Raw genomic sequence first — 27,397 nt, forward strand, 5'->3', positions numbered from 1 at the left:
TTGGAAGGAAAAATTAGGTAACTTTTATAAAGTCTATGTTTGGGTGTAGGTAAAATATAGATGGGAAAAAAGTTACTATTACGAAAATAACCTTGTTATAAATCTGTTATTGAAATTTTATTGTTGTATGTTAAGAAAGTTCTCTTCTTTAAATCCTTGTTTGTATGTTAAGAAAGTTCTCTTCTTTAAATCCTCTGATTCGGCTTTTTTCCTTGCGTAATGCAATTCATGTGCAGAAACGGGTTCCTTTCTTCTCGACCTTGGGATGGGGTTATCAACGGATCTAAAGGTTGAAACTTTTCCTTCTTCAGGTTTCTTGTACAAAATAGGGAACTTCCTGAATGGATCTATGCTGGAACCTCTTCCTTCGGAGGCACTACGAAACAATAAGAAGTTCCTCAATCTCCATTTTCTGGAACTCTTGGAAGAAGAAGATGTGGTGGAAATGGAATCCTCTTTGTTGGTATGGGGTTAGTGTGGTTCTTCCTCCCATGTGTGGTGGGATATTCTGTAAGGAGAGTGTGATCGCGTGACTCTACGACCCGAATTCGATGAAGAAATCACAGATGCTGCTGGAGTCATATCTCTCCCTCTCCTCTATTCAATGGAACCAAAAGGGTCACCGGAGGACTCTTTCTTCTTTCTGGGCGAGAATGCTTCGCGAATCATCTTCTTCCCTTGTGCTATCGGAGATCTTTTGGATTGGATCGGAGATAGAAGTGGGCTTCTAGCACGTTCCGACGACTCCTCCTCCTTCAAAGGTTTGATCTTGCCACCATCGAAGAGCTCTTCCGCCGAACGAGACGATTTCTCTGATTCACGAACAACAAACGCGAAATATAGGCTCTTCAAAGATTTTCACTTTCACGCGCTCTTCAAAGGGTACGGTCGTCATTTGGTTATTAGACAATGTGACCATTTAGGTAGATAAGGCACAATATCACATCTCAAGTGGGAAAATTTGGCCGGCTATTTCGATCCAAAAGACATGCAATATTAAGTTGCTGGCATAATGATTTAGGTAGGAAAATTTGGAAACCGTTCAACCAAACATGGTCAGCTTACAATCTCACTTCTAATTTGCCTATCTATCTCATCATAATTCTCCAACCAAACACACCCTAAAGGTCACCCTTAAAATCTACCTCAAAGAGAAAAATGGGTAGAAGTTAAAGTTGTTCTAGAGCTTCAAAATGATGCTTGAAGAGTAATGGAAGAAGCAAATGTAGAAGAAAAGAAAATCAAGATAAGGAAAGGAAGAAGAAAAAATGGAGAAAAAGATGGTGGTTTGGTTGTTGACGAAGAGAAATGATTTTAGGGTGATTATTTTTGAAAGGGAAAAACTATGGCAAAAAAATTAAAATAATGTTTTTTAATTAAATAATTACACATTTATTGCAGTTTTGGGAAAAATTACGGATCTATTGCACACTGTGACGCCCCATTGAGGCGTCTCACCCTAAGGGGAAGACGCCCAAATGGGGCGTCTCTCATGAGGTGTTGACACGTGTCACTTTTTTTCAAAAAAAAAATTTAATTTAATCATAAAACTTCTAAAGGCCATAACTTTTGACTCGAGTATCCAAATCAGGTAATTCTTTTTTTGATTCCACATAAATTTTCGAGATCTACACAATGACATCTCATTTGACATATTTTATTTCTCATAAACACAATTTTAATTTGCAAGAATGGTATTATAAGAGCGGTTAAACCCAGAAGCCTCTGAGTTCTGGATTTGTGATTTAATATAAAAAAATAAATAAAATTTTCATTTGTGATTTAAATTTTTTTATAATAATTTTTTTATTATAACAAAAATTTGGTTTGTGATTTAAATTCAAAATAACAATAAAAATTATTATTAATAAGGAAAACAAAATAAAGATTTAATTTGTGATTTAAACTAAAAAATCAATTTGAAAAATCTGTAGAAATAAAGGAAATAATTAAATAAATATTCTAAATTTCTAAGGAAGAATGATATTATTTTTAAAATTAATGATCAATGCTATAAGCTACTGGGTTATTATTCGTGGTCTGAAATTAATGATGGCTTAAGAATATTTTTCAAAAATAAAATTACCTAAATTAGGCGTGATTGCCTCTTGATTGAAACCCAATTTAGACGTGATTGGTGATGTGTTAGGTTTTGACACGTGTCATATTTTTAAACTCAGAAGCCTCTGAGTTCTGCGTTTGTAATTTAATACAAAAAGTAAATCAAGATTTGATGTGTGATTTAAATTATAAAAATAATTTTTTTTATTTTTATTATAAAAAAATTTGGTTTGTGATTTAAATTAAAAGTAACAATTATTATTAATAAGGAAAATAAAATAAAGATTTGATTTGTGATTTAAACTCAAAAATCAATTTGAAAAATCTGTATTAATAAAGGAAATAAATATTCCAAAAATCTAAGGAAGAAGGATTACCTGATTTAAATTTAAATTATGTTGGTGAGAAATAAAATATATCAAATGAGATGTCATTGCGTAGATCTCAAAAAGTTATGTGGAATCAAAAAAAGAATTACCTGATTTGGATATTCGAGTCAAAAGTTATGGTCTTTAGAAGTTTTATGATTAAATTAATTTTTTTTTTGGAAAAAAAAAACACGTGTCAACACCTCATGAGAGACGCCTCATTTGGGCGTCTTCCCCTTAGGGTGAGACGCATCAATGGGGCGTCACATGTGACGCCCAAAAGAGGCGTCACAATGTGCAATAGATCCGTAATTTTTACCAAAATTGCAATAAATGTGTAATTATTTAATTAAAAAATATTATTTTAATTTTTTTGCCGAAAAACTATACTCATGTTGTTGGAAAATAATTCTCTATCCTACAGACCTATCAATTTTCGTGTTGCTCTCTTTTTTCTTTTTCATAAATGAATGGGTCCTATCATATGATTGTGCCTATGATAGGATAGAAGATATCTCATGTAACATAAAATTAATAAAGTCCTTTCTGAAAATCGCTATTTTGTCCTTTATAAAACTTACCATGCATTTCATTAAAGGGGAATCATTTTCTTTTGCTATTGGAAAAAATGATCCATTCCTACACACACAATTATAAATGGGTTTCACTTTAGATTTTTTTTCTCTCATCTTAGATTTTTATCTCACCTATTCTCTTGTATCTACTGCATGAGAATAGTTTCCTCTAAACCCCTTCATTAAATGTTTGTGTCAATTTTTTTCTTTTTTTTTAATACTATTTCAACTGTGTAGTACTATTTCCATAACTTTGATAACCAACCAGCTCGCTCAAGGCACCTTGATCTCTTTGCTGATTAAGACCCACTAAGTCTTGTCTTGCTCATCTTATTGGAGGGCATCACACTATCACAGTACAACTTGATTGAGAGGGTCATAGACAATTAATGGGAGACTCCATTTGGGGATAAATGCTTTTGTTTACCATTTCGGGTGTACATTTGAAATCTTTCAAGATTTATATTGACCAAACTATGGAACATCCATACACCATAAAAAGAACAAAACCAAACATTATAAAGGTGGAAAAAAAACCAAACATTTCAATATGGTAATTAATTATATATATCTTTTTTGGTACAAATGATTTGGTGTCGTTAGTCCCTATTCTCTTTTATGCACTACTTTAGCAGTTTAGCGTAGGGTCTCAAAATAATTGACTCTCATCAGATGAATTCAAGTATAAAAAGGATATGTTATCACCACGACGTGAAAGCAGGTGCATAAATGTTGCGAACTCGGTTCCCTCAAACTCAGCTCAGGGGCTTTTTGCGGAAGTCAGTCAGTAAGATCCTGATCTCGGATCTCGGCAATACCTCGGCCTGAACTTCACCAGGTCAGGCAGCGGAAAAATCAAAAACGAAAAATCACAAAATATGAGAGAGAGAAGAAGAACACAACCAAATTTAACATGGGAAAACCTTCTCCAATGAAGAAGTAAAAACCCACGGGACCTAGTCCAGATCAAAAATCCACTATGAAAATAATGGTTACAAAGAATCAAATACACCAATGTGGTGGTTAACTCAACCTCTCCAACAATGGTGATAATCAAACTACCCTAGAGATGTTTCACTCAAACTCTCTCTAGAGATCTCTCAAATGCAAAGCATAAAGCTTTACTCAAACAATCAAATAATTTTTCTCTCAAATTTGTTCTCTCAAATCTGACCTAGCCTCTACCCACAAGTAATGAGTATATATAGAGGAGGTGGAAATTAGGGTTAGGGTTTTTAGGAAACCCCTCAAATGGGCTTGGGCTTAGCATTGAAGGAGGAAGCCCAACAAATCTCCCCCTCCGACTTCAATGCGTCAGCTCCTTCACAGCAGTCTTCAAATTTTCTTGCTGGAACCAGCTTCGCCATCATGTCTGACCAATTTTGGTCAGTGTGCACCTTGACGAGTTCGAGCTCTCCACCTTCCACCACATCCCGGATCCAGTGATACCTCACATCAATATGCTTAGTGCGGGAGTGATAGGTCGAATTCTTCGCAAGATGGATTGCGCTTTGATTGTCACAACCCAGCTCGTACTTGTCTTGATCATGGCCGAGTTCCATGAGGAACTTCTTCATCCACAGCATCTCTTTGCTTGCCTCAGTAGCGGCAATGTACTCAGCCTCAGTTGTCGATAGTGCAACACATTTCTGAAGTCTTGATTGCCAAGAGACAGCTCCTCCGGCAAATCTCATCAAATATCATGTAGTCGACTTCCTCGAGTCGGCGTCTCCCCCTAAATCAGAATCCGAGTAGCCTTGCAACTCGGCTTTGCCTTCTCCAAATCAGAGACATAAATCGGTCGTACCTCGGAGGTACTTGAAGATCCACTTCACTGCTTCCCAGTGCTCTTTGTCGAGGTTTGACAAATACCGGCTTACCATTCCAATAGCATACGCCAAGTCAGGTCTAGTGCAAACCATTGCATACATCAAGCTTCCGACAGCAGATTGGTACGGGACCTTCATCATCTCATCTTTGTCTTCATCAGATCTCGGACATTGCTTCTGGTTCAGCTTTATGTGTCCGGCAAGGGGGGTGCTCACTGTTTTGGCTTTGTCCATGCTGAATCTCTTCAGTATCTTCTCAATATATTTCTCTTGACTCAGCCACAGTAGCTTCTTCTGTCAAACTCGGATGATCTTGATTCCGAGAATCTGCTTTGCAGGGCCGAGGTCCTTCATTGCGAAGGACGAGCTCAACGCCTTTTTCAGGGCGGCTATCCTCGATTTGTCTTTCCCTACAATAAGCATGTCGTCAACATATAACAACAATATCAGAAAATCTCTGGCCTCATACCTCTTCACAAATACGCAGTGGTCGGCTTCAGTCTTCTCAAAATTATGATCAGTCATGAATGATTCAAACTTCTTGTACCACTGCCGAGGTGCTTGCTTCAAGCCATATAGGCTCTTCTTCAACCGACATACCAAGTCTTCTTGGTCTGGAGCTTGGAATCCTTCAGGTTGCTCCATATATATTTCTTCTTCTAAATCACCGTGAAGAAATGCCGTCTTCACGTCCATTTGTTCTACCTCGAGGTCCATCGAAGCCGCCATGGCTAATATGGTTCGGACCGAGGTCATTTTCACAACAGGAGAAAAAATCTCCTCAAAGTCTACTCCTTTCTTCTGATTGCAGCCTTTCACTACAATCCGGGCTTTGTATCTCGGCTTCAGCCCGTTCTCTTCATTCTTAGTCTTGTAGACCCATTTGTTTTTCAGAACTCGTCTTCCTTCAGGCAACTCGGTCAGCTCATAAGTCTGATTCTCGTGCAGAGACTTCATCTCGTCTTGCATTGCCTTTTCCCATTCTTCTTTCTCTGAACTCATCACAGCCTCATCATAACTCTGAGGCTCACCGTCTTCAGCAACAACGGTGTATTCATCAGATGGGTATCTTGTAGAGGGTCTTCTTTCTCGAGTTGGATATCTCGGCTGTTCTTCAGCTTGAGGACTCGGTTCATCATTCTCATCCAGTCCATTCAACTGTGGAGTCTTGGGGGGCGTCTTCTCAAGTCGTATCCCGGCCGCTCTGCAGTATGCATCAAATGGGCCGCAATACTCACCACCATTATCAGATCGGACCACCTTCAATTTCTTGCCAGTCTTCGTTTCAACCATTGCATGGAATTCTTTAAAGGATTGGAGTACCTGGTCTTTAGACTTCAACAAATATACCAACACTTTGCGGGAATGGTCATCAATAAATGAAACAAAGTACTGAGCTCCTCCAAGGGATCTTTCCGACATGGAGCAGACATCAGTATGGACGAGGTCAAGAATATACCTGTGTCGTCTTGGTTGATCCGGTCTCACAAAAGAAACCCGGTGCTGCTTTCCAGCTAGGCAATGCATGCAACTCTCCAACGCTTGGCCTTTCAACCCGGTCAGTAATTCTTTCTTGTTTAGGATCTGGAGCCCTTTCTCGCTCATGTGGCCGAGGCGCTTGTGCCATAGCTCCAAGCTAGGTTCATCGCGGACAGAATTGGCTTCTCCGCCATTGAACTTTCCTTGCATCACGTACAAGGAGCCTTCCTTCTTACCTCGGGCCACGACCAAGTTTCCCTTGGCCAGCTTCCATCTCACACTACCGAAGTAGTTCACTAACCCGGCATCATCAAGTTTGCCTACCGAGATTAGGTTCAAATGCATGTCAGGAACATGCCTTACATCTTTCAACACAAGTCGGCATCCGACATCTGTGGTCAGAGTTACATCACCGACACCAACAATCTTGCTGGTCACTTGATTTCCCATCTTCACGACTCCAAAATCACCACCTCGATAAGAGGAGAAAAAACCTTTGTGTGGAGTAACGTGGAAGGAGGCACCAGAGTCAACAATCCAGGTGCAGTCATCATATGCAACATTCAAATAATTATCCTCACCAATGAGGAATATCTCGGCATCCGGGTTGGCAGCCACTGCAGTGGTGCTCTTGTCTTCCCTCTTCTTGGGAATAATCTGATCCGGCTTCATAGAGCCGTTCTTCTTATCATTCTGCAGGGTCCAGCAGTCTGGCTTCTTATGGCCTGTCTTTCCACAGTAAAAGCACTTCAACTCATATTTCGGCTTTGACCGACCTCTGGACTTCTCTCGTCTGTCACGACCTCTAGCCCGGCTTTTGCTTCTACCCCGGGAGTCAGATTTCCCTTTGTTCTCAGCAACATTGGCCTCAGACGTACTCGAAGTACCTCGTTCTCTTCTCCTGGATTCTTTGCCCAGGATGCTGTCTGTCACGACATCCATCTTCAATTTTCCATCTGGAGTCGAGTTATTCAGGGTCACCACCAGAGTATCCCATCTTTCTGGCAGCGAGCTAAACAGCAGCAATGCCTGCAATTCTTCATCAATTTTCATATCAGCCTTTGACAGCTGATTCACAATACCTTTGTAGGTGTTCAGGTGTTCAATCATGCTCAAGCCGTCCTTGTATTCAAGCTTAACAAGTCGGCGAACCAGGTGTGCTTTGTTCCTGGGAGTCTTCTTCTGAATCATGGACTCCAGCTTCGTCCACAACTCATACGCATTCGTGAACTCGGACACGTGCTCAAAGAGGTTTTTATCAATATATTTCCTGATCGTGGCTACCGCCTTCCGACTCAGGATCTCCCACTCCTTATCAGTTTTACCTGCCGGTCTCTCATCAAGGATAATGGGCTCATGCAAATCTTTACAGTAGAGATGATCTTCCATCATCGGTCTCCAATATGTGAAATTGTCTGCGGTCAGCTTGAACATGTCTCCATCATTGGTTATGCCACTGGTCTCCATCTCGTCTCCCTCAGAACCCGTCGAACTCGGGCTCTGATACCACTGTTGCGAACTCGGTTCCCTCAAACTCGGCTCAGGGGCCTTTTGCGGAAGTCAGTCAGCAAGATCCTGATCTCGGATCTCGACAATACCTCGGCCTGAACTTCACCAGGTCAGGCAGCGCAGCGGAAAAATCAAAAACGAAAAATCACAAAACAGGAGAGAGAGAAGAAGAACACAATCAGATTTAACATGGGAAAACATTCTCCAATGAAGAAGTAAAAACCCACGGGACCTAGTCCAGATCAAAAATCCACTATAAAAATAATGGTTACAAAGAATCAAATACACCAATGTGGTGGTTAACTCAACCTCTCCAACAATGGTGATAATCAAACTATCCTAGAGATGTCTCACTCAAACTCTCTCTAGAGATCTCTCAAATGCAAAGCATAAAGCTTTACTCAAACAATCAAATAATTTTTCTCTCAAATTTGTTCTCTCAAAATCTGACCTAGCCTCCACCCACAACTAATGAGTATATATAGAGGAGATGGAAATTAGGGTTAGGGTTTTTAGGAAACCCCTCAAGTGGACTTGGGATTAGCATTAAAGGAGGAAGCCCAACAATATATACGGTATAATTCTCATATTTCCCTGTGGTAGTGTCCCTTCGTTTTGGTCGTAGCCAGAAGATCCGACAAATTATAATGTTCAGAGTTCATATTCTGCCGTCACTATAAAACATGCAACACCCACAAACACAGTATGAAGCGTTAAAATGACACGTTCTTTTGGCAGGTTATATGGAAGATAATAAGATAAATCAACATTCCTATTAGTATCTGTTACTATATACTAAATCTCTTTGAAGATCCCGAAAATAATCACATTGCTTGTCTCTATATCTACTTGCCCTTTAATCAATTATTTTATCTGAAATTTTAGCTTCTTCTTTTTTCTTTAATATGATTGATGTTCCTCTTGGTTGCTTCTGATAGGCAGTTAGTGAAGAGAAAATGCTTTAGATGGCCTTCAGCTTGCATTCTCCACCACTATATAATCCACTTGGGGGTTTGATTATTTGATGATGACAAGTACAATAGTTTCCATTGATTAATTTCTTTGGGATAGTAGTTTAGTGGGTCTCTTTCTTCATAATTAACTCCTTCCTCTCAATGTAGATTGTCCAACTTTATTCAACAAGATTAAAAAATTAAAAATTTAGTGGTCATATTATATTCTTTCCTATTATCCTATTGAAGAGAATTGGGCACCAAGTTAAATATTCCATAAAAATTTGTTAGATAAGGAGCAATTAAATTACATCAGTGGGAGGAACAGAGGAAAAAGATGCATATCATAGGAAATATATGGAATAACTTCACAAAGAAAATAACTTGAATGAAGACAAAGTTTTGTTAGTGCTTAAGACTATTGCATCAAGTGGATAACAGAGGCACACGACTACACGAGCCATGTCATAATCTTTTGACATTCACTAATTCGAATGCCTTCGCTCAAGAAAATGACTTAACGATGAACCTAAGAGTGATATTCTTAAAGGATAACCAGAGAATTGGTTTGGCAGTTCTTTATTTTTATTAATATTTTTTTTTATACATAGGAATCTTTTTATTATGACTTCAGGAATATCTGGCATAGCAGTTTTTGGTTTGATTCGAAATACTGATCCCGCAAAACCTCTACCTGATATAATATGAATTGTGATAATTATCATAGCAACAAATCAATTCTGTTGAGATATATAGTCTCATGTTGATTGTATGTGCAACTAATGTGGAGTTTATAAGGTCTTGGGCACTCCTATCTTTTGAGCTAGCTTTTGGGGTGGTGTATCTCAAGGTTTTTTACATGGTATCAGAGCCTCGCCGCCCCTCACTTTCTCTTGTGGCGTTTGTTAACACAGATAGGCTGGGCCTGTTGCATTGTCCACTCTTCAAGCCCAATGGGCTCTTGTGTGAGAGGACGTGTTGAGATATATTGTCATACCTTTTGAGCTAGCTTTTGGGGTGGTGTATCCCAAGGTTCTTTACAAATTCAATCAAAATATAATGTGTAACCTACGAACTGATATCTTTCAGATTAATTTGTAATATTTAATAATAAAATTTAACTCGTTTTAGACGTATTATTTTTTTAAGTATCTAAGAATCTCTTTGAAGATTTGGTTAAGTGGACAGAATAAGATGCCAGTGCAAGGATAAGGAGAACAAAACAAATAAAAGAGATCAATCAGCTTTATGAAAAGATGTGCAAGGCAAGTGTTAAAGAACCACTTCAACTCAAAATTTTAAGGTATTAGGTGAGATTAAATTAATTATTTTATATCTTTCTAACACATCCCCTTACGTAAGAGCCCTTTGGACTTGAAGCGTAAGAGCTTCAAGCTTCAGGGACCACGAGGTCACAAGTTCGATTCTCACCGCTCTCACTTTCAAGTGGAATTAAGAAAAGCACAAAGCAGACAAAAAAATGGGCTTGTGCAGCACAAGACAGACCAATAATGAGCTTGTGTCATATTCACGCTTCAAGCGCGTGAGAGGGTGTGTTTGAGAATAAAATATGAAGTATTAAAAAGACCATCACCTATCACCTTAAGGTTTTGGGTTAAAATGGTTCTTAACATAGTATCAGAGTTTCAATGACCACAAGGTTATGAGTTCGATTCTCACCCCCTCTATTTTCAGGTGGAATTAAGAAAAGCACATGGCAGACCAATAATGGACTTGTGTCATATCCACGATTCAAACTCAAACACTCTTATGTGAAGGAATGTGTTAGAAAGATATAAAACAATTAATTTAACTTCACCTAATATCTTAAAGTTTTGGATTGAATTAGCGATTAACATCAAATATTTTATCAAACACAAAGAAATAGGTCATTAGACATAAGCTTCTATTCTAAAAGTGACACGAAATATTATTTTAAGAGAGAGGTCATAGCGGTAGACGCATAACCTTCGCATAAACAGTAAAAAAAGAGTGGTTCAAAAATTTTCAATTGGAAATTTTCAGCCACTCAATATTATTATTTATTTTTATGTTATGGTTATGTAAAATATCCTTATATGCATCTAACATTAATTTAAATGCTGATAAAATTTGCTAAGATAATGTTTTTTATATGTTCATTTCCATTTACTTAAATATATCTCCCATCAATCACTAACATGAGTGTCCTCCCCTCTCCTTTTTCATCTCCAACACTAATAGTGATGATCAAGAAATGTGATACGTGGGAAAATGGAAATGTGCAAATCACTTTATTCAATCTTCTAATTGGGCTGTTCAAGGTAGCATTCTATATCATAAATCTCAAACTCCATTTAATTGAAAATATCAAGTATTTATTAATGCACTATGTTCTGGTTTTGAATTGATTAGAGCCTTATATGTGAACATAGAACTTTTTTTTGTGGGACTAGACTGGGATAAAAAAATTTAATACGCAATGTGTCTTGTTTGTGTTGCGCAGTCGCACGAAAAAAGAAAAGTTGTCATTACATAACCACTAATTGTAATGTAGTCATTGACTGTATACAAAGGTCACAATCAACGACCCATTACTTGTTGGTTGGGCTGTCTCCGACATGGAGGTCCGTTTTTCTTTTGACATTTTTCTTAAGCATTTATTGTGCTTTTTATTTTATTTTATTTTATTTTTGAATATGAAGAGAGGTGATAAAAATGCTGGAAAATCCTTTGTAAGGTTGTTGTGGATGAAAAATTTTCTTAAAAAATTTAGTTTCAAACAAGAAAATTTTGTATTATTTTGTGACAAGGCAAAGCATTATTTACCTTAAGAAGAATTAAACCTTTTATGCCGTCGGAGCATATTGATATTTCGTATTATTGGATTTTAAACTCTTAGAACTAGAAAAGATTCTTATAAATGATAATGGTGTTGATATTATGACCACAAGATTGTCAAGTTAAAAGCTTGAAACATGCTACTTGCGTGTAGGGGTGTAAATAGGCTGGGCTGGGCTTTGGCCATCCTGGCCTAAGTCTACGTAAAAAAAAATCAGCCTATCTGACCTACTGGCCTATGAAAGGCTTTATTTGTAGGTCAAGTCCGGCCTATTATCAAAAATAAGAAAGCCTTACATGGCCTATAGGCCTTGTAGGCCTCCCACTATATATACTAAGCAAAAAAAATAATTGTATAGAGCAAAGAAAGTTCCATTCATGCATGCACTAGTACTTCTCATAAGGAAAAAAAGACAAACAAGAAAGAGTCAACATAATACATCAGCTCTAGAATGTATATCATAGAGGAATAGAGTCAAAGAAATGGGAAAAATAAGAAAAATACAATTACTGGATGCTGAAATAAAGTCTACAAGAGAATGTCATTCATCTAAAAATCTTTAAACCACCATCAAGACAAGGGAAAGAAGAATATTATTGAAAGATCTTCATCAGTAACATCATAATCCAGCAAGGGACCCATTGCTCCATGGTATTAAGCTGAACAACATGTAAATTTTGGAGCCATTAGACAAGTTTTCCTTTCATAAAATAAAATAGCACAAAAAGTAAGAGATATTGGTATTTAGTACTTTGTGTCTTGCCACATAAAATAAATATTATTTTATTATTTTATTTTAATAAATTAAATAGGCCAGCTTACAAGGCTGTAGGCCGGGCTTGACAAAATTGGTCTATAGTCTATTTATTAAAAAAACTTTTTTATAAGCCTAAGTCAACTCTACTTTTCTAAAAGGCCAGGCCTGAGCTGGACTCAATGTAGGCCGGGCCGTAGGCTGGACTGGGCCAGCCTGACCCATTTACACCCCTACTTGTGTGTTATGATGGCGAGGTCCTCCACGTAACTCCGGAAAAAAAAAAAATTGTTGGATTTACTGATTTCTATTATAAAGGCTCAAGTTCATGTTTGCTATCAGGCTATGGACATTCATTTTAAATAAGAAGAAAATTTGCTACTGTTAATGGAAGCCCATATTGTAGAAGATCTAAGGAAGAGCAACCCAAAAGGAAAATAAGATAAATAAAGAAAAACATCAATCAAAAATGTTAATTCTAATGTGATAGCTATGAATTTGGACATTGACTCTCAGAATAGTAAAGATCCAGGAATCCACTACATAAAGATAATTCTATAAATAAGAGGTAAATTAATATTTTCTCTCTATTACTATCATATTATTATTGTGCACACACGTTATTCTTTTGACAAATATTTATTGCACAATGATCTGTTACCCTCAAAGATATCTAAATGCTCTTATAAATTAGATCCAAAATTAATATATTAACCTTTGCTTAAATATCTCTATCTCAAGTAATGAACAACTAGGTTTTTTAAAAGGAAATTGAGTTGTGTTGACAAATTTTAATCGATCGTATGGTTGGAGCTTTTTCAGTTATTCAAAAAGATTACCTATGCATGTGAGCTTTTTAAGAAAAAGTTAGAAATTTAGAAAAAGTAAAAGTTGTTTTTTATTTTTATTTTTATTTTTTGCTTTCAAAGGGAAGCACTATACAGATCAGAGATTTTCATTAACTGCACTGCGGAGCCCACACTGAAAAAAAAAAATAAAAAAATTAGCTAGCCATGTGTCTTATCTGACACATTTGGCATTCGGCTTTTTGGGCTGTTTGACAATTTCTTTTTCAAAAGTGAAAAGATTTACCAAGATTGTTTTTAACAAAAAAAACAGCGAAATTATTCAATGGGTGCAGCTCAGTTAGTAACTTGGTGCTGAGTTAGTGGGGTTGGATATGTGTTCGATTCCCGCTGAATTCATTCTTGGGGAGGGGGCTGAACCTCTAGGCATCACTGTTCCCTCGCACTCCGGATTAGTCCCATAGCCAGTTCAAAGAGTCGAAGCTCGTGAGGATACCAGAGGGAGCCAACTCGTCTCAAAGAGATAATTAGGGTTGGGTAACTCAAAAAAAAAAAAACAGCGAAATTAGTTTTTTTTAAAAACAAATTTACCCAATTTTATGAAATATAAGTTTATGAACTTTTATAATTTATCTATTTTATATGAGTTTTTTTTTTGGCAAATTATTTTAAAAAGTAAAGTCTTTTATTGTTTGAATGTAATATTTGTGAAGTATTTTTTGTTAGAATGATAAGAGTAGTCCAAAATAGCAAAACTCTTTTGTAAGGGACACTTTTTACTAACGGGTTAACTGATAGGTTTGATATAGGGATGTTCGCGGATTGGATTGGATTGATTTTTGAAGCAAAAATTATTTGATCCAATCTCTTCGATTTAGATTTTTTTTCAAATCTGATCCGATCCAATCCAAATTTTTTCGGTTTGGATTGGAACGGATCGGTTTTCGATTTTTTGAAAATCCTAAAATTTGTTTCATAGTTATGGTGCAAATAACATCTTTTGTATAATAGGCTTTGTAAATTTTTTTTTGAAATAGAAAAACATAAGTAAATGATAATATAATTTTTTTTTTTTTTGGCAATGAGATATATAGCTTTACACATATAAAATTTTGTTAATAAAATGTGACTAAATTTTTTCTTGGGTTTAATTGATGGGTTAATGAGTCTTGGGTTTAGAAATTTTTGGGATATAATTGACGAAAGACCCAAGTAGGTAGAGGGGAATTAATATATTGGATCAGTTTGGATTGGATCGATTTTCATCAACCCATCTGAAAACCGATCCAATCCAATTAAAATTTGCGTTTTTTTTTTTCGATTCTCGATTTTTCGATTTTCGGTTTATTCGATTATCGGTTTTTCAGTTCGGTCATCGCAGTTTGAATCGGTTGATGAACACCCCTAGTGTGATATCACCTCAATCCAAAATGGGGAAGGATCTGTTAACAAACTTTTTTTGAAATTTTTTACAAATTACATTGTGTTCTCCCGGGAGAACATAGTGTAACCACTGTTCTCCCGGGAGAAGATAGTGTAATTTGTAAGAGTTCGTAAACAAAAAAAATTGTAAATATAACCTGCCTCATCCAAAATTTGGTAATAAGTTTATGGATCTTTTCTATTTATGTGACTTAGTTCATTTTTTTTATATACATTGATAGGAATGGAACATATAATCTAATGCAACCTATCCAAATCCTTCAACACTAGATCAATCCTAGTGGCTTTAACTCAAACTCGAAATTAACGGCTAAGCTAAAATAATAACATATCAATTGATTCACGTATTTGGTGATATATTAATAATAATTTATAGTGGCAATTAGGAGTGTAAATGGGCTGAGCTGAGCTAGATTTTGACTTAAATAGACCAGGTTTGTATAAAAAAACTATAGGCTTGGCCTGGTTTGTTAGTATATGTAGGCTCAAATTATATGTCTGGTCTGACCTATATTTGAAAAATAAAAGTCTTGACCTAAGTCTGTTAAACCTATTAGGCATTTACTAATTAAAATAATATTATTTTATTATTCAAAATTATTAAAAAAAATTATTTATTTTATTTAAAATAAATAATATGATATAGGTCAGCCTTCAGAGTTATAGACCTGGTATGTAAAAAAAATTCTATGCCCTGCTTTTTAAATAAGCTTTTTTAAAAGTCTGAGCATATTCTATTTGACTATATGTAATAGACCGAGTCTGACCTGAGGTAATAATTTACACCCCTAAGGGCAAAGTAGCCAGTCTGACCCGCCATCAACTAGTCAAAAAATGAGTCAGCCCGCCCCACCCCGTTTGGTGGGCTCGCCAGCCCAAATCTGTTTTATACTGACAAGCCCCACTCGCTCATCAACCCACCAAAAAATGAGTCAGTTTGTCCCACCCCATTTGGCGAGCGGAACAAGTCGTCTTGCCGAGCCTAGCCCATTTTGCTGGCCATAGTAGCAATCAACGTAGTAAGTAATAATAATTTATTTTAGTGAGAATTAGAGAGCGTGTCACTCTTTTAGAATCCTTTATGATAAATTATTAATCACCAAATGATTTGTAATAGTGAGAAGAAATTCGTTAATAATTTTAAAATAATTGTGTCAATTTGTTTATCAAAAACTTATAATTGTGATAAGTGATAACTAAATCATCACTCTTATAATTTCCAAAAAATAAAAAATAAAAAAAATCACTCTTATAGTAAATTTGTGATGATATATTTTGTCGTAATTTTTCGTAAGTAACAATAGTATTTTTTTTCTCACACCAATAAATGTTTTTAGTAGTGACATTTTCAAATAATGCTATTAATTTATTAATGACTTATATTATAATGAAGGCCGGTTGCCGATTTAAATTAAAAGATGCCACAAGATTATCTTAGGTATAATTTTTAAAGCTTTCTAGAGACAAATATTGTAGTCACAAAAAAAAAAAAAAAAAAGTCTTGTATGTATTATTCATATTGGGTTCACGAGACTCTAGGACTTATTGGGGGTGTTTGGAAGCAAGATTTTTTTGGGATGCATGGGAAAGTAACAATGAGTATTTCAAAATATTATGTTTGGAAGCATTTTTAAAAAAAATATTGCTGGGGTAATTGGATAACTAGGATTCAATTTCATGTGTAATTTTAGACCAAATTTTGAAACAAAAATACCACACACAAGGTGGTATTGTGGCTTCTCCATGTAAATGAAAAAGGTGATTTGAATTTTGTGTCAAAAATAGCCTTGAGTAAATTTGTAATTGTAACGCCCCGTGTGCACCCGGTGTATTAACATAATATGATAGTGGGCGCAACATGCTTAACTTAATTAATGCAGAAGCTAACTGAATAATTTATATCTTTTTCCTTATGTATTGCAAACCTTTTCACTTCCATGACCAAAATACAACGGACAACATTTTCTCTGTATTTTGGATCACTGGGGATAATTTCCACCAAGATAATTTCAACCTGATTGACAGTTTAATATAATTCAGGCATCCACCATATTGCCTAGCCATCCATGGCATAGACTATCTCATAATCACAAACGGTCTCAAAATAATATCCATAGAGTTACTTACATGATTACATTAACCAACCAAAAAAAGATGTAATCAAATAAGTAACCTATACATATACAGACATAACTAACGAAATAGACAATCTATCAACATGGCATAGACATCTCCTATGCTCTCAAAATAATGACATGGCATATAGATACTGTTAAGAACCTTGATGTCACCACCCCAAAAGCTAGGGTGGGAGTGCCCAAGACCTTATAAACTCCACATTAGTTGCACATACAACCAATGTGGGACTATATATCTCAACACGCCCCCTCACACGAGAGCCCATTGGGCTTGAAGAGTGGACAATGCAACAGGCCCAGCCTACCTGTGCTAAGAAACGCCACAAGAGAAAGTGGGAGGCGGTGAGGCTCTGATACCATGTTAAGAACCTTGATGTTACCACCCCAAAAGCTAACTCAAAGGGTGGGAGTGCCCAAGACCTTATAAACTCCACATTAGTTGCACATACAACCAATGTGGGACTATATATCTCAACAGATACATATTTAAAATAAAACCATGTCAAATACGTATCAGCATAACAAGCTAATCCTGACTATCAGGTCAGGTAATATCTCTCGCCTGGCTTCTTGCCACTCTATGCCTCAGCACCATCAGCTCTTGTACCTGAAATGGTAATCCCCATAACGCGGGGTGAGATAATATAATTACCTCATTAAGCTAGGGACCCTTGGAGGGCTTCTCCACCCCTTAGCTCACTTCTGGTATAAACACAGTATAAAAATCCATGCATGCATCAGACTATGTATGACAATGCAGTGTGCAATAATATAATCCTACTGGCCAGAGAATATAACTAGTATGCATTACGCAAGGAAACACCGTCTTGCAACATACCGTATGAGGAAACACCGTCTCATACTATGCATAAGGAAACACCGTCTTATGCCTCACACAAGGAAACATTATCTTGTGTGGCACACAAACATACATACATATTCATGCAACATATAACAATTTATTTCAACATACCATATCAAACTATCATCCTCCCTCGGAGTCTGGTGGAACAAACGGGAGATTAACCCCAAGGACCGAAAGCTTACCTGGCAAGCAGTGTCCTCCACTAACTCTCGTGTCCACAACGTCACGATCTCTCACAAAGTCACAACCTAGTTCCAAGATGTGAAGACAATCAGTATTCCTCTATACCGGTCTACCATGTTTAATTTTCAAGACTACACATACAAGAATCCTACACTTGATTTTTAGCTCAATTTATCAAAGTGTCCGAAACGGCCATTTCATAATTTTTCCTTTTACGGGAACCAATCCCAAGCATTTTTTTTTTTTTTTTTGATAACATATCCCAAGCATATTTAACTAAAGGACTCACCTACAAATCACCCTCCAAGTACTCATACCATTTAATTTTTGAAATTTATCACTTACCCTCTTTGAAATTTAGAGAAAAGCTAGGTTTCTCACTCTAATGGTGTCACCAATGGATCCTCCTCAACTATTGGGTCTCCTTGCTTAATCCTATACCACAAACATTAAGAAAACAACAAGATAACATATCAACATCTCTTTTAAATTCCCTATTTTCGGATTACTATTCATTGCTAACCTAAGATTCATGAAAATTCATGAAAATGTGTGAAAAATGGTGAAAACTTACCATAAATTACCTTAGAATGCAAGAGGAAGCAAGCCCAAGCTCCAATGCACTCAAAAACTCCCAAAACTTCAAATTTATTCAAATTTTAGAAATAAGGAGAATGAGATATCTCTCAATATAATGACTTCCAACTAAAACTAAGCTAGGACTTTTGTAGAAGATGAAATTTGACACACTTTAAGCTTTGGAATGGATTGATTCATCAATCCTAGCTCAAGTTATCAACTGTTGAAGTTCTCTCAAGCTTTCCTATCTTTTTTCTGTTCTTGCTTTCTGTTTGAAGTCGCGTGGAGACGAAGAAGATAGGAATGCTTTTATATATTTCACGGTTAAAGAAATTTAACTGGGTAAAAGTTTTGTTGGATATATGCTCTTTTGGTCACTAAAGTCCTATTGGGCTTCAGTGAAACTTGAGCCCATGAGGCTTAGGGTTGAGTTATGTCTAAGACCTAAGCGTATATATTCATAGTTTTCTCCTCTTGTGTCTCCAAGGTGAACAGATCATCAGAAACAAACCCCAAGAGGCAGACGTTCATCATCTGAACGGTTGCCCACACAACCATCTCATCCTCCTTGAGAGATAGTCTGGAAGATCTGCCACAGTCCAGCTTCAAGGAGGTTGTTCGTGCTGCGGCGCTGAGGTGAGCTGTTCGTGAAGAGGAATCCTACAAGGGAAGATTCTACACGAGACCTGCGCACCGAGAGGTAATTGTGAAACAAGGATGATTCGGTAAGCATACCAATGTACTAGGTCCTAAACCGCTTCCGCATAAGTCTAAGTTTTCCTACAATTGGTATCAGAGCCTTGGCTGTACATTGGTATGTGAATCTAGTTTCACTATTCATGTAATTAGTTTTGCTTCTTGAAATGTGGCACCTAGGGTTCTAGGATTATGGTATGAATCTAGCATGTGTATTTTATAATTCATTTTCATAAAAGTTTAAATTTTAATCGGTAAAAATGCTTTAATCCATGGTTAGGGTCTCTCGTGTATTTCTCGATTTGTAACAAGGAGGCTAATCTCATATGATTAGGTTTCCTCCTTGCTGTTTTTGTTTATTTTTGGAATTTCTGTGTATTTTTCAATATTTTGTAAAAGTTCAAGATCGAGAAATCGCGAGGAAGATGCGCAATCAGCATTGTCGGAGACTTTTCGAGCACTTCCCGATCTCGGAATGGGGCGATCTATATATGGTTGGAAAGAGGACGGAAAGACGAACGCAAAGGTGGGTGGATCACCGCCATCGGAGACTCCACGCTCCACCAAGCGCCTCCACAAGAGGATGAGAGTGGCCTCCACTCTCCGGCAAAGAATCGGAGAGTGATGGAGCGTCCGACCACCTTTTTGGGTGGTTCCGGCGGCGGTGCACTCGTCTCTACGTGGCGGTCCTTCCCCTGGAGTTTCAGCCTGATTTGACTTCGGGTGACGGCGCGGCAGACTTGACGGCTAGGGTTCCTCCTTCGCGTCCTAGTGTTTCTCGCCAAAGGATTGGGTCTTTGGGCTTTTGGGCCCATGAAACCTTAAAGGGGCTTGAGACAGATACTATGGGCTAGGCGAAAGTCGAATTCCAAAGTTGTATTATTTAATTTTATTTTCTTTAAAATAGGAAGGCCATGGATTAAAGTAATTATGATTTATTATTTAATGCTTTTATTGATTGATATAAATTATATGATAGATAACATGCTTTATTGCGATAACATGCCATATAGAATAGGTGGTGCCATATTGTTGCATAACTTGTATGATTGCATGAGCATAATAGCTATTATGTCTTCAGCGACTAGTATGATAATTATTATGAGATTATTTTGATTTTAAATCATCGTAAGAAATTAATTAATAATTATTATGATTTTTATTAAAAATCTAGATTAATAATTGAATTAATTAATTTTGGATAATTAACATCAAGAAAAATAATCGTTATGGAAATTATTTTGATTTTAAATTATCCTCATAAATGATAATTATTATGATTGTTGCAATCTAGATTAATAATTAAGTCAGCTATTTGGATGATTTAAATCTAGAAAAATAATTAGAGAAAATTTTCTAAGAGAATTCTTTTATTTTGCGAGTAATTTGTGGGTTTTCTGAAATGGTCATGGAATAACACACGCTGCATACAACCTTCATGTATCATGATTGTTTGGAGCACACGCTGACGTAAAGTGACCGGATTTCAGGACCTTAATGCTTTCAAAATTATGTTAAGCTTAGTGCACGTTTATCGGCGCTCTTACTTATATAGTTTTTGAAATCGAACAAAAGATACTCTCAATTAAATAATTCTTGGAAATTAGAAAATGTTGCTTATGTTGAATGGAAGGAGATTTAAATTAAGAGATTAATTTAACCTTCAAGCTCATTATAGGACCATTAATAAAATAATCCTGTGAAGTCCCATCGAATAAGCATGATTGAATTTTATTAGATTGGACTTAAATATCTATGGGAGGAGATTTAAATTAAGAAATTAATTTAACCTCCAGGCGCATTGTGGGCCTATCAATAAAATAATCATGTGAGGCCCCAACGGATAAGCATGATTGGATTTTATTGGGCCTTAATAATTTCAAAATTTTAATAAAGTATTGTACGGCCCATCGTCGATAATACTAAGTTATTAAAGATAATTTTGAAATTAAACAATGAATTCGACTGGGCTTATGAAAATTCTCAAACAAAAATGTTGAATGGGTGAAGGTTTTAAAAATTAATTAATTTTAAAACCTGCGGGCTCCATTTGTGAGTTTATTAGTTAAATGGTTATCGCTGAAGCCCCATCGGATAAGGATAATCAGATTTCACTAGATTAAATCTTAATAATTTCAAAATTTTAGTAAAGTATTGTACGGCCCATCGTCGGCAATGCTTAGACACTAAGGATAATTTTGAAATTAAACAATGGTTAATTACATTCAACTTTGGTAAAATTGTTAACCCTCCCATCGAGGCTCTGGCAATGGCACTGAAGGCCCAAATAACAATTTTGGTTTTTATAAGTGACTTGCCCATCGTAAGCCTTGTAAAGATAAACTAAAAGATTGTTAACAATAAACAAGAGTAGTTATGAGAATCTATTCGCACTTCGTTTGTTTATTGCATTATTTGTTTGTAATTGTGTGCTTTATATATTTTTCAGAAAATATCTTAGAAATGATTTTGAGTCGAAAACCTCTAGATGGTACCAACTATGAATAAGTGAAAAGCAAATTTTTGATATTGTTTTAAAACATGGAAGCTAAAATTTGTCCTGACAATGCGAGGGCCATAGCAACCTGCAGAGGATGCGTCTAAGGAAACTAAGATGCATTTCTCAGATTAGGAAATGGCAGATATGGTAGTTCACTAGTATATTATTGTCAGTCTTTCCAAATACTTGCAGAAGCAAGTGTACATGATTAAGAGTGGAGTAAAAATGCTTCAGACTCTTAATGACATGTTTTGCTAGACAGAATGCAGTCGGTGCAGGTTTTGCTAAGAGTCTTGTTAAATCCAAAGGGAAACCCAAGGGTGGTAACAAGAACAAAATGACTTGGTTATCAGTTGTCAAACCAGTTGCTATGAAGAAGCCGCAAGGCAAGTTCTTCAAGTGCAGACTGAAGGGATACTGAAAGAAAAATTGCCCAGAGGTGATGAAAAGAACCTGACATGGGCATATCAAGGCCTGATCAGTGAATGAATTATTGATTCAGGAATCACTGATTATGTTTGTTACTCTTTGTAGTAGGTCAAACATGGCATACCTGTCAGCAATGGACATAGATATTTTAAGCTTGAAAATAGGAACTTGTGTCTGCATTTGCAGTAGGACAAGTTATTTATAAGACTATGGTTTTGGGTGATTGTTTATTTGTTCCAGATTTCAAGAGGAATTCAATTTTTGTTAGTTGTTTTGGTTAAAACATGGGTTGACAATGCAATTGATTCCTCAGTTACATTTCGAAGTTCATCTTCGTCTTGTTTGTTCTGGTACATTGTTTAAATAGTCTTTATTACCTATGTCCTATAACCTTTTTAAATTTGTTATGTTGAATGGAAAGGATGATGAACAAGGATTTTCACCAAAGAAATAAAAGTTTCAAATGAAACATTACTTTGGCCTTTGTGATTGAGTCACATTATCTCAAGTAGAAAATATGTTTTAGTTAAAAGAGAGACTGAAAGTTCAATAATCTTTTAACTAACAGCTACATGTTAGTCCTATTTGGAAGGTAAAGTGGCCAAGCAATCCTACAAGGGCCAAGAAGGTTTGCGCAACTATTCAACTGGAACTGGTACATACTAAAGTATGTGGACCACTTAGCGTTCAGACCAGGAGAGGTGATGAGTACTTCATTATATGAATGTTTACTCTGGATTTGGACAGATGAACCAAGTGCGCTATAAGTCTAAAGCTTTTGGAAATTTCCAAGAGGTTTAGTCTGAGGCAGAAAAGCATGTAGGTGTTCAAATCAAAAACACTTTGGTCTGACTAAAGTGTTGGCTACCTGTCTGGTAAGTTCAGGTCTTACCTGATTTAAGAGGGGATAGTTTTTGTAACTGTCAACTCTAAGAACGCATTAGTTGAATGAAGTTGCAGTATGCAAAAATCAAACATTTCTAGACTTGGTGAAGATCATGTTCAGTTATTCATCTTTGTCAATGTTGTTCAAGGGAGATGCCTAAGAGAAGGAAATGTACCTTCTTAACTTGATTCCATCAAAGTTTGTTGTAAAGACACCTAAAGAATTATGGAAAGCGTGCAAGCCCAGATCAAACCATATTCGGATTAGGGTGCTACGGCACACGTCCCACAACAACAGTCAAATGAGGTGGAATCTTGTATGGAAATGTGCATATCTTTTGGTTACCCTAAGAGAACTAGGGATGATTTCTTATTTAGTCTTAAGGACAAGATAATCTAAGTGAGAACTCACATGATTTTCTTAAAGGAGGACTAGATAAGAAATTATAAGCTCTTAAGTTAGGTTATTCTTGATGAGATTTATCTCAGATTAAGAATTTTCAGAATCTGTAGAAGCTTCATCCACTGTTCCCTTGATTGTTCAAGAGGGGATAGATATATCTCTAAGTGAACAAACAAGAGAACCATGATTGGAAATTCAACATGATAATATATAAGTGAAACTAGTAGAAATATTAGTATCACATGTAAAGGAACAATATCAAGGATAAGCGGATCCTCAAGAAATTGAAGATCCATCATTTGACCCACTCTTTGTTTTACCTATAAATGCACAAGGTCTAGTACAATACATTCGTAGTGGGAGAGAACCTTGTTAACTCTCAAGTTGTTTCTTGTTGAGTGATATTGATCCTACTAGTTACGATAATGCACTAGAAGATGTTGTTGATCAAGTGTTGCTCAAGCTATGAACAATGAGATGAAATACTTGTATTTCGACTCTGTTTGGTCCTAGTAAAGACACCAAGAGGGGTAAAACCCACAAGGTGCATGTGGACATAAAAGGCAAATAGAGGATGGACAGAAAGGTGAAAACCTTCAAAGCTCGCTTGGAGGCAATTTTTGCCAGACGACTTGCTTGAGTCTATCCAGATTCTCTTAGTTGCTATAAGTCTCAATTATGAGATTTCATTTTGGGAGTTGGATGTCAGGATATCTACATACAACAACCAAAAGGGTTTATAGCAAATGGGTAGAAACACATGGTATGCAAGTTGTGAAAGTCTATTTCATAGACTTAAACAAGCATCCAGGTCTTGGAACATCAGTTTTGATCAGGTTATCAAAATTTTGATTTTGAGAGAACCTTGATGAATGATGTGTATTTGTATGTAAAGGATCCAACGGAAGACAGTAGTTTTTCTAGTACTTTATGTAGATGATTTGCTCCTTATTGGAAATAATGTGGAGGTAATATCAAGCATAAAGAGTTGGCTAAGTTAGTGTTTTGGTATGGAAGTAATGGGGAAGCCAATTATATTCTTGGTATAAAACTCTTATGAGACCGGAAGAATAAGTTGTTGGCATCACCTCAGGCTACTTACATTGACAAAACTCTTGCTAAAATTCAACATGAGAATTCTAAGAGAAGAATTATAATTCTCAGATGTGGAATTCATCTTCCTAAGGAGTGACCAAAGACTTCTAAGAAGGAAGAATGTATGAGCAAGATATCTTATGCTTTGGCAAAGGTAGACTCACGCATATCATGTTGGGCGTTAAACCAGACATCTGTCACGCAGTGGGAGTAGTGAGATAGTACCATTTTGAACCTAGAGGAATACTAGATTATTGTTAAGCATGTACTCAAGTATCTTTGGAGAACGAGAGATTATATGCTGGTATATTCTAGTGGGAGTCTTGAAAAGCTGAGTTTTCAAAAATCAGTTATTTCAAGTGGATATTGACTCAAGAAAATCAACCTCGAGCTATGAGTTTTTCACTAAACTCAGATAGCATTAGAGGTGGATCTTGCAGACCAAGTTACTGAGGGTTTGTCTGAACTTGTGTTTGAGAGGCATTTTACTTCTTTGGGTCTTAGGAGGATCCCAGACTTGCATTAAGCAAGTGGGAGTTATTGGTTTCATTGTGCTCTTGGAGTAAGACGATGAAACAATAAAATAATTTTCTGAATTTCATAAATAAGGTTTTATTTATCTATTTTGCGCACTATTTACAAACATAAAGGTCCGGATCAAATTGTGGAGCATATGATCATATGGATACGTTCATGGAGGACATGATCATAGGTTCTCACAGTTGATGAATGGAGTCACAGCCGTTAAACAAAGTTGGGCACTTTATTCAGGCTGCAATATTTTATGAAATGATTTTGTTCGAATCATTGTAAAATATTGGTGTGAATCAACATTCACATTGAAAGGATCAAGGAGAGATTTGGTTAAGGTTGTTTTTTTGTCATAAGGTATCAAATCTCCAGTTAACTATAGTTATGTGATTGCTCTTAATCCTGAGTTTATTATAAATAGGTAATCAAATAGTTTTCATTCTTTGATTTACCAACGGGTGAGGTTCGATCTATTGACGGCCAATAACTCGGTATTTTGGGAGTGAGATTATTTGATTATCGGTATTTATGAGATAAACAACATAGAATTTGTAGGATATGTCCCCTTGATATGTTTTGGTACTTGGATATTAAAGACACTGGCCAGTGCATGTAATCCATTAGAGAAACTATCATAGTCAAGGGAATAAATAATTGATTGAGTTACAGAAAACTTGTCAATCAATTATAGACATTCTACAAAGGGGCGATGCATATTAATGTTATAAAGGTCATTAATCTTGAAGTTCACGTTCGGGCTTTTAGTGGAGTAGCGCCGAATTAGATAATCTTGTAAAGATTATCAGGAGCCTTGATCAATGACAAATGGTAGGTCCCCAGGCTAGCTCGAGACAAGGGATGGGGTATATTATCAGATGATGATAGCTTATGGGCTACATGGTCTTGGGTTTACGAACTCAAGTTTGTATCTTAAAGAGCAAGTGGGAGATTGTTGGATATATGCTCTTTTGGTCACTAAAGTCCTATTGGGCTTCAGTGAAACTTGAGCCCATGAGGCTTAGGGTTGAGTTATGTCTAAGACCTAAGCGTATATATTCATAGTTTTCTCCTCTTGTGCCTCCAAGGTGAACAGATCATCAGAAACAAACCCCAAGAGGCAGACGTTCATCATCTGAACGGTTGCCCACACAACCATCTCATCCTCCTCGAGAGATAGTCTGGAAGATCTGCCACAGTCCAGCTTCAAGGAGGTTGTTCGTGCTGCGGCGCTGAGGTGAGCTGTTCGTGAAGAGGAATCCTACAAGGGAAGATTCTACGCGAGACCTGCGCACCGAGAGGTAATTGTGAAACAAGGATGATTCGGTAAGCATACCAATGTACTAGGTCCTAAACCGCTTCCGCATATGTCTAAGTTTTCCTACAAGTTTATCTATCTAATCACCTCTATTCATTACCGAACTTTACCCAATGTACTAGAATATTTTTCTAATCATGTTTCTATTTTTACTTTCACTTTTTGAATAACTTTATTTATCCGCATTTTTACCTCTTAACTGTCATTTTAACTCTTTTTCACCAAAAGTGACTTTATTTCTTTTTGTTCTAATTATTCTTGCATATTAAATCCACAATTACTAGTGAGGGTTATTATAGTAATTTACCTCCATTTTCCCACCAATATTAAACTCTTTCCAAAGATGGGGTTATATTTGTAATTTAACTCCATTTTTTCAGTAATATTTTACTAAGAAACCAAACAAAGACTCAGAAAACTTAAACCAATATTTTCGGTAATATTTCGACCTACCAAATAACTTTTTTTTAATTTTCCTATAAAACTCACATTCTCATCATTTCTCTAGTAATTGTATTTTTTTGGTAAAATTTTTTTTTTCTCTTAACGCCCCCTTAAGATGTGGTGATCCATGAAGAAAATGAAATTGCAAAGCAAATGTTGTAGCTGGTCTGAAGTACATGCGGACTATTCCAAGTCATAATTCGTGACAATTATAATGCCATTAGTGAAAAGAATATTAAGCTATGTCCGAGTTTATAAGAACATGATGATGAATTCTTTAAATACAAGCTGCCTTCCATGGTGTACGTACATGGAAGACAACTCAAATTTCAATTATTAAATGCCACTTCGGATCTGTTCTTAGTCCAGTACAAAATTGATCATATGTGCATATGAGAATTCACTCAACTAGCTAGTAGAAGCAAATAATATTAGCTTTTAAAGGTTTTGGATTTTATTCTTACTAATGATCTTTCATTAGTAGATTCTCTGTAAGTCATCAATGAAGCTTGCGGCATATCATAACGTTGGAATGAAACTTTTTCCTGAACTTTCGATTTAAAAAAAGAAGAAGAAGAAAATAGACCATTCCCTTATGATATCAAAACGTGTCTTGATTCCTCAACAAATAACTTTCTTAACCATGAATGGACTTGCATTTGGTAGAAAAGAATTAGCAATCAAAAAATTATTAAAAAGAGGTACTTTCATAACCAAGGCAGCTTTATCATTATTT

The 27,397-nt window shown here is 36.2% G+C and overlaps 1 pseudogene; it reads right to left on the reverse strand.

The window, feature by feature from the left end:
* Positions 1 to 117: 117 nt before the first annotated feature.
* Positions 118 to 27,179, reverse strand: LOC133316134 (uncharacterized; annotated as a pseudogene).
* Between the last annotated feature and the right edge of the window lie 218 nt (positions 27,180 to 27,397).

Source organism: Gastrolobium bilobum, unplaced genomic scaffold (genome assembly GCF_033153095.1).
Source record: "Gastrolobium bilobum isolate Gb01-03AN ecotype WA unplaced genomic scaffold, APGP_CSIRO_Gbil_v1 utg26468, whole genome shotgun sequence".
In the NCBI taxonomy this organism is placed as follows: domain Eukaryota; kingdom Viridiplantae; phylum Streptophyta; class Magnoliopsida; order Fabales; family Fabaceae; genus Gastrolobium; species Gastrolobium bilobum.